This window comes from Petaurus breviceps, unplaced genomic scaffold (genome assembly GCF_028583685.1).
Source record: "Petaurus breviceps papuanus isolate PSGF00001 unplaced genomic scaffold, PetGlider_PUasm1.0 37, whole genome shotgun sequence".
NCBI classification, from domain to species: Eukaryota; Metazoa; Chordata; class Mammalia; order Diprotodontia; family Petauridae; genus Petaurus; species Petaurus breviceps.
This window is the reverse complement of record NW_027186296.1, coordinates 26948783-26964557: the sequence shown is the minus strand read 5'-3', so window position 1 is coordinate 26964557 and position 15775 is coordinate 26948783. Positions and strand designations below refer to the sequence as shown.

General features: G+C 36.3%; 1 long non-coding RNA gene across 1 annotated transcript; it reads right to left on the bottom strand.

The window, feature by feature from the left end:
• Nucleotides 1-4003: 4003 nt before the first annotated feature.
• On the bottom strand, nucleotides 4004-10186 carry LOC138168510 (uncharacterized). Its single transcript, XR_011170115.1, has 3 exons — nucleotides 9956-10186; nucleotides 8527-9606; nucleotides 4004-5690 (listed from the first exon to the last, which is right to left on the bottom strand). It is a non-coding gene; the product is annotated as an uncharacterized lncRNA (long non-coding RNA).
• Between the last annotated feature and the right edge of the window lie 5589 nt (nucleotides 10187-15775).

Genomic DNA, 15775 nt, shown 5'->3' with positions numbered 1-15775 from the left:
AATGCACACACACACATACACACACTTAGTCTTTTTCTCTCTTCTATAATTAGCAAGCAGAGTTTCAGGAATATTATTTTTCATGAACTTTACTCTCAGGCCCCAATTAGCATGCACACAGAGTTCCCATATGCTTTTGCCTCAAGAAAGTCATTAATGGCTCTCAAGTGAGTATGTGCACATACTTGGACTCCCCCTCCTTTCGATCAAGGCCCAACTACATGCTTAGCTTTGCTATGGTCTCAGAGTTTTTTCAGGAAATATATATTTTTAAGGGAGATGGGGGTTTAACAAGTCTGTCAGTTCTCTTTTATAGATCTGTAGATTTTATAGAGGAGTGGATCCTTCAAAGACTGCCTAAGCAAGGAAGGAAAGAAAAGTTAAAACAAGTCCAGATTATTTGTTAGGATCTCATAGCCACACCCAGAAGTAGGTAGTTGAACTTAGAACACCTACTGTGTGTTAGACACTATGCTAAGCCCTTTACAAATATTATCTTATTTAATTCTCACAAAAACCCTGAATGACAGGTAATATTATTATCCCCATTTTACAGTTGAGGATATTAATGCTGACAGAGGTTAACGGACTCATCCAGGGTCATACAGTAAGAACATCTGGTGGCCAGATTTCCATTTAAGGCCTTCCTGACTCTAGGCCCATGACTTAACCACTACCTGCCTGCCTCTGTGACAGCTATATCATCAATCACTGAAATGTATTCCCTATGTAGAAACATATCAAAAACCTCCTTTTTAGTAAAAACTGAAAATTATTAAGAAATGATAATTCTCTGGTCTTTAAAGAAAAAACCACCACCTTTCCAGATTTCCATGTAAAAGTGAGGACAAAAGGCTTTTCATAAGGAAATGAATTGGGTAATTCCTTCTATGGCTGAACTACTCTGGAACTTCTCTGACTATTCTACCAGGTCCCAGCAAGTTCATTTTGGGGAAAATCTCTTTCATTATCCTGTAAAATACCATCAGCCTTGGTACTGTACCTCATCACCATCCTGTATCCTCTGACTGAAGGGTGGAGCCAAAACCTCCATTTAAGGAGGGAGCTCAGCTCCAAACTCTTGAGGACAAGGGCTGTCTTTATTTTTTCTATTTGTTTTCCCAGTCTTTGTATAGGACCTTACACATAGTAGGCACTTAATAAATATTTATCTACTGAAGTTTGAACAAAAAATCTGTGGGTCTTCTTTAACAATATTGCTTTCCTTATTCTCAAGATAACTGGGTGTAGCAACAAGCACCCCAAGCGTCCTCAAGGTTTGCTGCCACCACAGGTTCTTGGATCTGCTTTGATAAAGGAAAGCAACTCAAAATGGGTTAACAAGATTACTTTAATCAGTCAAACATGTATCGTTTACCTAGTTCAGGGGAAAGAGGTCAGCACCCTGAACTTCAGAATATACAGACATAATTATCAAGACAAAAAACAGATCAAGTAGACAGCTTTCCAAACTGTCCAACCATTACATCCATACCCAATCAACATCTGGGTTTTTCAAAGCCGGGGGGAGGGGGGGGCAGCTCTGGACAACGGCTTCCCAGAATCCATATCAAATCACAGAATACTTCTCAAAGTGAGCCCCAAAACAAAGCTACACATCAGGGCTTATATAGCCTTCCCCTGGCTCAGAGAATGTAACAACCTTATTGACTCACTGGCCAATCAAAAAGTATCTACTGAAAAACAAGGCTCCCACCCCAGGCTTCAGGTGCACTTTAGCCTAGGCGCAGGGAAGATCTTCAAAATTTACATTCCCATTACACTGGGCCATTGACCCCTCTGTGAACAGTTTCCTCTGGTTTTATCCCAGAAAGAACTATCCCAAGATGCCTTATACAGAAGAGACTCATTCCCTGTCTTCTCTTCAGATTCACAGAAATGCTCTCTCGAAGCAGTCCCATATATTCCTTGAGGGGAGTGACCTAAGAAGCAATGGGGAGGGATTATATTAGTCAACTATTCTGGAATGTTGAATCCCAAACTGTATTTTCATATAGTATAATTTTCTTCGAGATTTTTATAAATGATACTTCAAATAAATACTCTTAGGGAAAGATATATGTTAGATAACATGAAGAAACTATGCCATTTTACATTTCTCTCTAAAATAGAAGTGACTGAAGTATTAGGTTGTTAGTTAGAATTGTTTTCTGGCAGACTTGTAACTAAAACTTAGACTATGGCATTACTATTCTTTCTTAGATGCCTAGGAGATACAAACAACTGTCTTTAAATCAACCAATTAATTATGGTACAACTTCTGTTATTGAAACCTAATCAGGAGAACTTTAGTCCTATTAACAATATGGCAGTGGGCTCATCCCCATTCCAATTCTCATAGGGTGTGGGGTAAAATTTTGGATATCATTGTTATTATAGATAAAAGAAAAATTATAAACACTTAATTTTGATATAAATTTTACTTCACTGGCATATATAGTTTGGTAAGTACAGTATTTACAAAATAAACAGACTGACCTATTATAATAAACATCAAACTCAAAACATGTCAGACATTGAATACATAAAGAACTTGGCAAAAATGGCTATCCATCTTGAAGGGAAACTATGCATACTCTAGCCTCTTGATTCTCTCATCGTGCTGCCATCTTAAATATTCAGTGTACTGTGAATATAGAAAGTTTGAGAACCACTGCTCCCAAGGCTTTGGGCAAGGGGAGAGAGTATACTCTATGAGAGGCTGCCCCCTGGATTTGGCATTTTATTATATCAAGCTCTCACGATTCCTTCCCGTTTCATTGGATCATTGCGACAGAAAACCATTTGGAGAAAGTCAAGATTCTTTTTCTTTTTCCACCCAGGTTCTGGCTCACGTTCTTCTGGTTTCTGACTGACCATGGGATCATACAGCATGGGGCACAGGTGCCAAACAACTCTGGAACCCTATACTACCTAGGGTTCAGGATTAGCTGCTTCAGGGTAATCATTAATTGGGACAGTAAATGACAAGGAAAAATAGAAATCATTTCCCCATTTAATACAAAAAAGGGATACAAACTCCTACAGATTCCCATGTCAGGGAGAAAGGGAGCATTCTCTATGTAATCTATACTCCTAACGTTGTATCCTGGCAGAATATCTTCTAGCAACTAGCTATACCACACTACTGTTCCATTCCCTTTCCTGTCTGTCTTAAACTGTTTGCCCTTCTCTGTGGCTGGTATCTGATTAAACTTGCTGCTGGGGCCACTTCCCCAAAGGAACTCTCATCACTCATTTGTGAATATGAGACTGCTAGCCAATGTGGCTGGGAGCTAATCAACCCGTTTTAGCTCTTTTGTAAGTTGGGCCCTCAGCCATGCCCAGTCACTCACAGAAAGTCCCTCAGGTGACTGTCAAGACCTTTTTTCTGCCTGACTCCCTTACTGGAGGAAAGTCTCCCAGCTGACCAGAATAGGTTAGGATAAGTAAATTCCTCTTTAACTCCCATTATATCCCTGGCAGCTAGCAATGCAGCCATGCAAATTACCTTGATGCTTTGATGAGTCTTAAATAGGCACATAGAAATCCTGAAGAGGATATAGTTGAGCTGATGATTTTTTGCCTTGTATTCCTATCACTCAGATAAAGTTCTGGTCCTGTTAGATTTATACAGAGTATTAGCAGAATGAAATAATTAACATACCTGTAATATAAATGCATCCATGCAAGCTTGGGCAACTTAAAGATACTAAGGGCTAGGTCACTACCTCTACTGTTATGACTTCTTTTTGCTCATAAATAAACACAGTTGACATTAAAATGAGGCTAAGAACAAGACTGAAAATCAAAAATGGCTATTTTTAAAATTTTATTTTATTTTTAATTTGTGGAATAAAACAAACATTTCCAGAACATTGTACGATAAAAAAGATGATTGCACATGTAGCTGCAAATCTACTATGCATAACTTGCCATTCCTATCAAATATGCAATAAAATTATCACGTAAATTTTTTTATCCCTGAGCCCTAGAGATGGCTACCATTAGATACAAATAAGTAAGTGTTTATATATATATATATGTATATATATACATATATATAGTGTGTATGCAAAATTATTCTACACATCTATTTATTAGTTCTTTCTCTGGATGCAGAGAGCATTTTCTTCATATGTCCCTTATAGTTAATTTTATTTGCAATAGTCTAATTTATTCACTCAAAGTCATTTTTAACACAATATTGCTTTTACTATATACATTGTTCTGCTCATTTCATGTTGTATTATTTCATGCAAGTCTTTTCATATTTTTCTAAGATCATTGAACTCATCATTTCTTATGACATAGTAGTATTCTGTCACAATCATATACCACAACTTGTTCAGCTATTCCCCACGGGATAGGTATCCCTGCAATTTCCACTTCTTTGCCACCACAAAGAGAGCTGCTACAAACATTTTAGAACATATAAACTCTTTCCCTTTTTTCCTAATTAACTTTGGAAATAGGTCTAGTAGTGGTATTGCTGGGTTAAAGGGTTTAGGTGTTTAATAACTCTTTGGGTAAAATTTCAGATTGTTTTCCCAAATGGGTGGATCAGTTCACAAGTCCACCAACAATGAATTAGTGCTCAAATTTTTCCACATCCCCTCCAACATCTTTTGCTTTCCCCTTCAGTAATTTTTAACCAATCTGAGAAGTGTAAAATAATAGGTTGTTTTAATTAATTTGCATTTCTCTACTCAATAGTGATAGAGAACATTTTTTTCATAAGACTACAAATTGTTTTGATTTCTTTATTGGAAAACTGCCTGTTCATATCCTTTGATCATTTATCAATTAGGGAATGATTCATAGTCTTATACATTTGACAAAGTTCTTTAAATATTTTTTATATAAGACATTTGTCTGAGAAACTGTCTATAAATTTTTTTCCTAATTTTCTGCTTTCCTTCTGATCTTGGCTGCATTTGTTTTATTTGTACAAAATCTTTTAAATTTAATGTATTCAAAATTACCCATTTTACACCTAACTTTGCTCTCTGTTGTTTAGTCATAAATTTGTTCATGTGCCCATAAGTGTGATAAGTAATATGTTCCATATTCTTCTACATTTTCTTATAATATCTCTCTTCATACTTAGGTCATGTATCCATTTTGACCTTACCCTGGTAAATGGTATAAGATATTGGTGCTTTCCAGTTTTCTCAACAATTTTTACCCAACAATGAATTCTTTTTTTTTTTTAAGCAATCGGGGTTAAGTAACTTGCTCAAGGTTACATGGCTAGTTATTTCTGGGTGTGGTGCTGAGTGTCTGAGCCCGGATTTGATCCAGGTCATCCCGACACTGGAGCCGGTGCTCTTACTCGCTGAGCCACCTGGCTGCCCCTCAACAATGAATTCTTATTCCAAAATCTTAAGTCTTTACACTTATCAAATACAAGGTTATGTTTATTTGCTGTTGTAAATTGTCTGTCTACTTGATTCCATTGATCTACCTTTCTATTTCTTAGCCAGTACCAGATGGTTTGGATAATTTGCTTTAAAAAAACAAATACCTCCTTGTTTCTCCTTACCTCCTCAAGTCAGAATGGAAATCTTAAATGACAAAAAAAAAAAAACCTAGAAAATTTCCAAAAACTAATTTCAGAGACAGTAAAGGTCTTGGGCCCTTCCTGTTCTCCTGAGGTCTGATTTCTCTTAGGAAGAAGCCTTGGTATTCTGAAACAGAGGGAATACAAAATAAAATCAAAAGAATGAATGCAAAATCACTCTCTAAGAAGCCCCCATTTCCCCTCCAGTATAAGCTTTCAGTTCTTTCCAAATGGTTCTGCTATGTACTATTATATTACATAGATATTAGTTGTGTTAAATATAGAAATCAACTGCTGTACCAGGCAACCCTTACCATAGTTCTAAACTTTTTTTTTTTTTTGCTTTTTGGAGGGGCAATTGGGGTTAAGTGACTTGCCTAAGGTCACATAGCTAGTTTTTTGTATTAAATGTCTGAGGCCAAATTTGAACTCAGGTCCTCTTGACTCCAGGGCTGGTGCTCTCTATTCACTGAGCCACCTAGCCGCCCCAAGTTCTAAACTTTTTGATAGTTTAAAATTGCAGTAAGACTTTTGGGGGATTCTGTATTTTGTATAATCCTGTAGATTTTAATCTGGAAAGGATCACTGAGGTAATCCATTCCCAACATTTTGCAGTTAAAAAAACAAAACAAAACAACCCAGAATTGAAGTGATTTGTCCAAGGTTACACAAGTACTAAGTAGAATTTGAGCTTCTTTGGTGCTCAATCCACTATTCTTTCCTACACATCAAAAAACTACTTAGGCCTTGTGTTGAGCATAATATCTTCTTCCTGAAAACAAAACCTAATCACTTCCAAAACTCTTGAAGTTCCATTAGATAAAATTACAATACAGTTAACTTTCAACACCAACAAAACCAAATAAACATACATTTAGCACTACTTATACTTTAAAATAACTTTCTATGTATAATATATACATGACAGCTCATTAATTACTCCATTTCTGTCACCTTCCAATCTGTTCCTTCATCTCTGTTTTTGTGTATGTGTTTCTCCTTTTATTGTTGATTGTGTGATTTATATAATGATTGTGTGATTTATATAATGATTGTGTGTGCTGTTCTTTTGGCTCTCAAAGGCAACATGATTCAGTATATAGAGAGCTGCCCTTGGAAGACACTGAGGTTTGAATTCCACCTCAGATAAAAGCTTGTGACCATGGATAAGTCACTTACAGTCTCTGAACCTCAGCTTCCTCATCAGTAAAATAGGATAGCATAATGATATTAATTATCATTAACAATATTATCAATTAATCAATTATTAAATTAATATTTAAGTTATTACATAAATTAATAATATTAACAATAACAACAATAACTATAAGTGAAATAAACATAGCTCATCAAATTATATAACATTTTCCAATCTTTGGAGGACAATATACATTTCACTCATTAATTATTAATATTATTATGAAAATTATTAATTAAGGCTAGTAACTATTTCATAGGGGTATTGTAAGGATCAAATGATAATGTACAGAAAGCATTTTGCCTTGTTTAGAGGACAATATATGTTTTACCTATGATTATTTTACCTTTTTGCCTTCAAATTTTTCATATAATTTTAATGACATTTTAGTATTCTGTTAAAATTGTCCTCTTTTTTTCAAGTACATTTTAATTGAAATATATCACCTGCATTTTCCAATGTGTCCTTCTTCTTCTCCCTCTCAAATAATAATGATAACAAAGAATGAAAAAAGAGAGGAGGAAGCAGTTTAGTAAAATTATCTAACACATCAAAAAACTATTCCATTACACTACCACATTTATTCAGTTATTTACCACACTTTGTATATCATGGGTGCTTTTAGTACTTTACAATTATTTATGGTACCTCTACATATTTTAATACATATCATTTTTCTTTTAAACTTTTTTCTTTATGATGACTAGATTGCTTTCCTACAACCTGCCTAACAGTATATTTTACAAGTAGTATTTTTTTTCCAATTTGGATCTGACATGGTACTTAAGAATTGTCTTAGTTTGTGTTACTCTTGACCCAGGTTAGGGTGACTCTAGAGATATGCTGAAGCCAGCTCAGTCTCTCAAGATCTGATTGTTAAATTTTCAGTGTATTACACCTCAAAAGGCTACAAATCAGAACTTGACTTTTTGTGTTGTTGATGGCCTAGACTTAAGGAAGTGATGGAGAAAATGTTAATAATGCTGATTAAAGTGAAAAGGTTGTTCCATAATCTGGAAAGGTTATTGCTAAACATTTAACTATATACCATTTGGGGCAGCTAGGTGGCACTGTGGATAGAGTTCTGGGCCTGGAGTCTGGAAGACTCATCTTATGTTCAAATCTGGACTCAGACACTTATTAGCTGTGTGACCCTGAGCAAGTCACTTAACCCTGTTTGCTTCAGTTTCCTCATCTGTAAAATGAGTTGGAGAAGGAAACAGCAAACAATTCCAGTATTTTTGCCAAGAAAACCCCAAATGAGGTCACAAAGAGTTGGGCACAACTGGACAACAACACACACCACTAGGTGGCCTTTTGCTATAAGAGGCCCAGGCTGAGGACTCATTAAGACTGGACAAAGCCCAGAATTCAGTGGGTAGGGAGCCTGACTCCAAAGAGTAAGGATCAGGCTTTTCTCTCATGTACTCTGGCTCATTATGCCTCCATCCAGGAGTCTCAGAGAAAATTTAAATCTAGGTGAGACCCATCTTGGATCTCCCCGAAAATAATTAACCGAGTCTTTTCTAAAAAAGTTACTCATTGTACAAATCTAGTAGAAATCATAGTTGATAGTGACTGATTTCCTCTACTACAAGAGATATGCATAATACACAAAATATGCATAATCCCAAACTGATCAATCTATAAACATGAAATAGTAACACTTTGCTCTTAATATGCTTCCCCAAGAGGTAAGAAAGAGACTCCAGGATGCAAAAGACTCATAAATAAGTACAGATAACACATCAGACATGTGACTCACCATTTCTGTTACACTTTTCCAGGAGATAAAGACCCTCAGGAGTCTTTGTGGAAGCAGATTTCATTTTCTTTGTCTGCACAGTCCCCATAACAAGTCAGGTTCCAGATGCTGTAGTCAGCCAGGTATGCATGGCTTATCTTCCTGGTGGTAGACATCTCCTCTAAGAAGCATGTAGTTGCAGAAAGTGCTACCAGTCAGCACTGAGGAACTTCCAACTCAGGAAGGAGAAAACTTAAGTGTTTCCAGTGAGCCAGGCACTGTGCTAAGTGCCGAAGATACAAATACCAGCAAACAGTACAGTCTCTCTGCCCTCAAGGATCTTACGTTCTAATGGGGGAAGACAAGGACATATAAAGGGGAGCTGTAAGTGTGGGAATACATATATGGCAGCATGATGTAGATGAGACCAGGAAGTAGCATGGAGGCCTGGTGCTAAGATAAGTTGAAAGCTCACCTATTGCCGCTGCAGGCTCTAGGGGTAGAGTCTAAGGTTGTGGTAGGGGGAGGGGGAAGATGAAGACAATGGTTGGAGTATAGGCAGCATGGTGAGGAGATGTCCAGTACAGCTGCCAATACAAGTCTCATCTCAGGATGGATCTTTAGTCACCTGGGCTCAGGAAAATAAGCACAGATCAGAAGAGGCAGTCAAGGATTTGAAATCCAGTATCTTAGGCAAGCAGACATACTGCAGTGTGAAGGTAGCTACCATAGTTGCTGTAGGGAAGAAGGGAAGGGAGAGTGATTCCCTTCCCCACTTTGTAGGAGGTCCAAGGAAGAGCTGACAGTTCCAGACAAAATACTCAAAAGAGAAGAGAGCCAGTGAGGGCCCATGTAAATTTTCCTTTTAATGTCTACTGAATGGGTAGTTCTTCCTGCTCATTTGTCCATGATCTTCAACTCAGACCCCAGGAAAGGGGACCAAGAGAATCAAGCAGGAGCTTCAGGTTGACTATGTTCTTCAGCAAGGGGCTGGCACATGCACTCATCCATATTCATGTTATCCTCAGAACGACCCCCTAGACATGTCTTCATCATCCAGAAGTGTGAGTCCTTCAGTGCTGAGCCAGACAGAGAATGCTTCTATGTAGATGAGATAAAGGACACATGTAAGAGTTGGCCTTGACACTAAAAAGAGCCACTATTTAATTAGACTGGGGGAAAGGGAGAGAGAATAGGAGATGATGTCAGGATTTTTGAGATGAAGAGCATGGGAGAAAAGAGTTGTTTTATTGATGTTTAGTTTTGTCTGACTCTTGGCAATGATACTGGAGGGGTTTGTCAATTCCTTCTTTAGTGGATTAAGGCAAACAGAGGTTAAGTGACTTACCCAGGGTCACACAGCTAATAGGTACCTGAGGCAAAATTTGAACTCAGATCTTCCTAACTCCAGGCCCAGCCACCTCCTAGTCAAACAGTTTAAGTTACTTACCCAAGGTCACACTGCTAGTAAGTAAGGGCTTGGGTCTTCATGACCCTAGGCCCAGTATTCTATCCAGCATCTAGCTGCCTCCTAGGAGAAAAGAGAGGTCATATCAAATGGTCTGAATTTTTTCAGTAAATTGAGAAGTAAAGTCTTCAACTGAGGAAGAGTAGGGAGAAAAAAGTGGGGGAGGAGACACGAGCAAGAAAGAGGTTTATAAGAGTTTTGTGGGGAGCTAGATAGGGAATCAATTACGGAAATGGATAATGTGAATTTGTAATGAACCCAGTCAGCACATGGTAAATAGAAAAGTCAGCAGTCAGCATACAGCACATTACAAATTCATGTTGCCCAACCTCAGCTGAGTCGTCACTACAGCAAGTTGTTTTTTTTCTTCACTATGAATAAAATTTATTTTTAAAAATGAGAATAGTGAAGAAAATATATGGTGTACAATTGAAATATCATGATCCTGACCTATTTAAGTGACTATCAAAAATAGTAAATGGACAACAGAAATGACATTGACACTGCCTACATTCATGAGGTCTTGCTGAGTCACTTTCAGGGCTGCTCGTCTATCTTTGGTGTCCACCTGGCACAGCAGTCAACTCTCTCACCTATGGCTCCAAAAAGTTGTAGCATGCACAGCAGCCGCACTCTGGTAAAACCATCTTGGCATATGGGCTAAACCAGGTTGAGGGGTAACCAACAAGCCTCAAACCTGTCAGTGAATTAGGAGTTGTCTATCCCAAGTATGTGAAGAACTCCTCTGGCAGAATGGGTGGATGAGAACAATTTGTTCAAACAGTTATAAAGGCAGCTAAAGCAGGCACTTGTGGAATGCCCAGAGCTTGGTCAGACATCAAAGATGCCAAGGTCTTCTACTTTGTCCTGGACCATTGCCAGCCATCTTTACTTTTGTGTCCTGTCACTCGGACTTTGATAACTCAGGAAAAGAGAAGCTGACAACAACCCTACTTAAATCCAGTTCATGAGTGAGTCAAGACATCATCCTGTGTTGTCACTGATCCTCTTTGAAAATGAAGGATGAACAACTGATTCAGAAAGCTTATGCCCAACTCTGTGTCAGATGTCCCAATTCAGCAAAAGGGGACGGGGAAGGAGAAGGGGCGCAACTCTCCTGATCCTTTGATTCAGTTGTATTCCTGATTATTAGTGAGATAAAATATTTTTTCCAAGTGATTGTTTATAATTTGTGTATCATTCTTTGTAAATCGCTTCTGTATTTCTTTTGATCATTCTAAATTGCCTTTAAATATTTTTAAGTTTCTATAAATTATAGATGCTAAATTTTGTTTGTTATAACTGCTGTGAATGTTTTCCTTTTGTCTTGATTATCTGGTTTTTGTTTCATTTTTGTATAATTAAATTAATATCTTCTATCCTCCACAATTCTTTTCTGTTTAATAGTTTAACTGTTATTGGCTTTTTGCAATTGTGAAAACATATATTCTTCTTTTATTAACTTGAATGACTTCTTTATGTTTAATTCTCTGGTGCTAGAATTTATTGAAATATGAGGTGATGATACTTATTTTTCATCATATTCCTAGTCAGCTCTCCTAACATTTGCAAAATAATAAATCCTTTAACAAGTTTTCATTGTCTACAGTTTTGTGAAACACTAATATTTAGAACATATTTGGTTCTATTTCTGTGATTTCTTTTCTAGTCCAGTACTCATTTTTCATCAGTACCAGTTAGTTTTTAATAAGAATAGTTTTCTGTTATATGTTTTAAAGTCTTGAAGGGTAAGTCCATTTTCATCTTTTTTAAAAGATTAACCCTTGATATTTTTGTCTTTTTCCATATAGATTCCATTATGCCCATATCTAGCTATAATTTTTTTAAATGTTCTTTTTAAAAATTTTCAGCCACCACAAAGGAACATTTCCATACATATAGTAGAACACAAAAAGAGGATTCTGTATGAAACCATGAATCTTCATTTCTTAATACTTGCTTTAAAAAAGAACTAATAAATCTATATGTTACTTTCAAATTTGTCCTGCTTGAGTGTTTTCTTCTGAATTTTCTTTTGTTCTCTTCTGTGCATTAAAAAAATTCAATGACCATTTTTTTTTTTTGCCTTTTGGAGGGCAGTTGGGTTTAAGTAACTTGCCCAAGGTTACATGGCTAGTTTTTTTGTGTGGGTGTTAAGTGTCTGAGGCCGGAACCGAACTTGGGTCCTCCTGACTCTGGCGCTGGCCACCCCAATGACCATTTTTTGTACCAATATCTATAACCTTTTCTTCTAAAACCTAAGAGAAAAATACCTCTTGTAATAAGTAAGCCTTGTTTAGAAATGTTCTGTCCATTGTATCTTTGATAGGAGATAGGAGAACATGCTTCATAGTAAGTCCTCTGTAAACATAGACATTGCATTGATTAGAGTTCTTAAGTATTTCAAAGTTGATTTTCTTTACGTTACCATCTTTGAATAAATTGTTCAGGTTCTGTTCTCTTCACTCCCTTCAATTTTTTCAGAATTGTCTGAAATAATGCCATTCATAATTTTTTTATGGCACATCATATATCACAGTTTGATAGACCACTTTTTAATTGTCTAAGAGGTCATCTAAGGCACCTTTTTAGATTCTCATTATTCCCCCCCCCTTTTTATCCAGTGCATTCCCTGTCTTTTCAGGATCAAGAAGATTGTCTTTTTTTTTCTCTTGTGACTATTCCCTTCCAAGTATTATCCTCTGTCCCATGCTGTTCCTATGCCCAATCCTGCTTATTTTTCTGAGTTTGATGTACTTCTAAGCCAAATTGTGCTTGTGTTTGGTTTTGTGTGTTTGACCATCCTTTGTTCATTTCATATGAGAATGAGTCATTCAATGTCCACTTCCCTCACTCCTTCCTCTCAAAAATCCCAATTATGAGAATTATGAGCAATAGCAAATCCTACCATCTTCTTTCTCCCTTTTGCAGTTCTGTATTACTCCTTTTTATCTTTCCTTCTCTTTCCCCTCTCAAAATCCTCAGAAGAAAAAAAATCCTCAGAAGAGAACCAATCTATCACCACCACCTTTGTTTTTCTTATTTCATTAACTCCCTAATACATTTTGAAGATATGAAGCTTCTGAAGGGACACTTGAATTTTCCATTAGAGTGTTAGCACTACATCATCATGCATGCCCTTCCAATTGCTCAAATAAATATAACTTTTTTATACTCTTGTGTTTAAAATTCTGATTCTTCTCTGGTCTTTTCATCAAAAATGCTTGAAAGAACTCTAGTCTGTGAAGACTCAGTTTTTCCCCTGTAGGTTTATACTCAGTAAAGTAAGTTATTCTTGGTTATAAGTTTATATTTTTTGCCTTTCAGAATATTCTAAGATCTCCTCTCTTAAAAAAATTATTTATTTACTTTTAGTTTACAGCATTCAGTTCCACAATTGCTTGAGTTCCAAATTTTCTACCTCTCCCTCTCTTCCCCTCTCTCCCCTTCATGATGGCATGCAACCCTATATAGGTTCTACAAATACCTTCACACTAAACATTAGTCAAGTTGTAAAGAAGAATTTTAGCCAATGGAATGAACAATGAGAAAGAAGGAACAAAACAAAACATAAAAAAGAGAGAGCAAGTAATTTGCTTCAATCTGCATTCAGACTGTAGTTCTTTCTCTGGATGTGGATAACCCTCACCATCATGAGTCCCTTGGAGTTGTCTTATAACCTTGCATTTCTGAAAGGTGTCCAGTCTATCAAATTTAGTCATCACAGATATGATATGTCTATAATTGTGTACAAAGTTCTCCTGATTCTCTTCTACTCACTCAGCATCAGTTTATATGTCTCTCCATGTCATTATGAAGTCCAACTGCTCCTCATTTCTTGTAGCACAATAATATTCCATTACATGCATACACCACAACTTGTTTAGCCATTCCCCAATTGATGGGCATCTCCTTGATTTCCTAATTCTTTGTCAACACAAAAAGAACTGCTATAAATATTTTTGTACATAATGAGTCCTTTTCCCACTTGTATAATCTCTTTAGGATACAGTCCTAGAAGTGGTATTGTGGGTCAAAGGGTATGCACATTTTAATAGCCCTTTGGCATAGTTCCAAATTGCTCTCCAGAATGGTTGAATCAGTTCATAACTCCACCAACAATGCATTAGTGTTCCAATATTCCAACATCCTCTCCAGCATTTAACATTTTTCTGTTTTGTCATCTTAGCCAATCTGACTGGTGAGATGTGGTACCTCAAGAGTTGTTTTGATTTGCATTTCTCTAATCAATAGTGATTTAGAGCATTTTTTCATATGTTTATAGATATCTTTAATTTCTTCCTCTGAAAACTGTTCATATCCTTTGACCATTGATCAATTGGGGAATTACTTGTATTCTTATAAATTTGACTCCGTTCTCTGTATATTTTAGAAATGAGGTCTTAACAGAGACCCTGGTTATAAAAATTCTTTCCCAATTTTCCACTTCCCTCCTAATCTTGGTTACATTGGCTTTATTTGCACAAAACCTTTTCAGTTTAATGTAATCAAAGTTATCCATTTTGCATTTAGTAATGCTCTCTATCTCTTGTTTGGTCTTAAATTCTTCCCTTTTCCATAGATCTGAGAGGTAAACTATTTCTTGCTCTCCCAGATTGCTTATATCAGCCTTTATAATCTAGATTGTGCACCCATTTAGACTTGATTTTTATATACGGTGTAAGATATTGGTCCAGGTTCTGCCATACTATTTTCCAGTTTTCTCAGCAGTTTTTTTTTTTTTTTTTGTCGAATAGTGAGTTCTTTTCCCAGAAGCTGGATTCTTTGGGTTTATCAAACAGTAGATTACTATAGTCATTGACTACTGTGTCTCATGGACCTAATCTATTCCACTGCTTCACTGCTGTATTTTCAGCCAGTACCAAGTAGTTTTGATGACTGCTGCTTTATAATACACTTTAAAATCTGGTATGGCTAGGCCACCTTCCCTAGCATTTTTTTTTTCATTAATTCCCTTGATATTCTGGACCTTTTGTCGATCTCCTCTGCTTTTTAGTAAGAGCTGCCAGGTCTGGTGTGATCCTATGATTCTTTGGTATTCGAATATCTTTCTAGATGCTTACCATATTTTTTCTTTGACAAGGGAGCTTTGGGATTTGGTATAACATTCCAAAGATTCTTTCTTTTAGGAGGTGATTGATAGATTCTCTCTATCTTAATTTGCCCTCCTGTTCTAATAGATCTCAGCAGTTTTTCTTTTGGCTTCTTGAAATATACTGTCCAGGGTTTGTTTATTTTTAAATAGTCATTTTCAGGGAGGTTTAATGATTCTTAAATTTTCTCCTTGATCTGTTTTCCAGTTCTGTTTTTTTTTAATCAGATATTTTCTTAGATTTCCCCTCATTTTCCTTTGTTTTAAAAAAAAATTATTATAATATTTCTTGCTGTCTCATGGAGTTATTGATTTTTGTTTGTTTCTTTTCTAGTTTTAAGGGATTCCATTCCTTGAGTAAGGCTTACTTCTTTCTCTTTTGCAGTTCTTATTCTTCTTCCAGTTCTTTCTATTAGAGATTTTATTTCTTTTATTTATCTCTTGTATCATTTCTTTGAATAAGTCATGTAGTCCTTATAAAGAATCCTTTTTTTTTTTTTTTGCTTTTTGGAGGGGGGAGGGCAAGGCAATTGGGGTTAAGTGATTTGTCCAAGGTCACATGGCTAGTAAGTGTTAAGTGTCTGAGGACGAAAATCCATATTTTTTTTTGAGTCTGCAATTTTTAATGGAGTTATTCTTTCTTTTTTGGTGATTTTTAGACTTGCAACAATTTTTGATACTGGTTATCT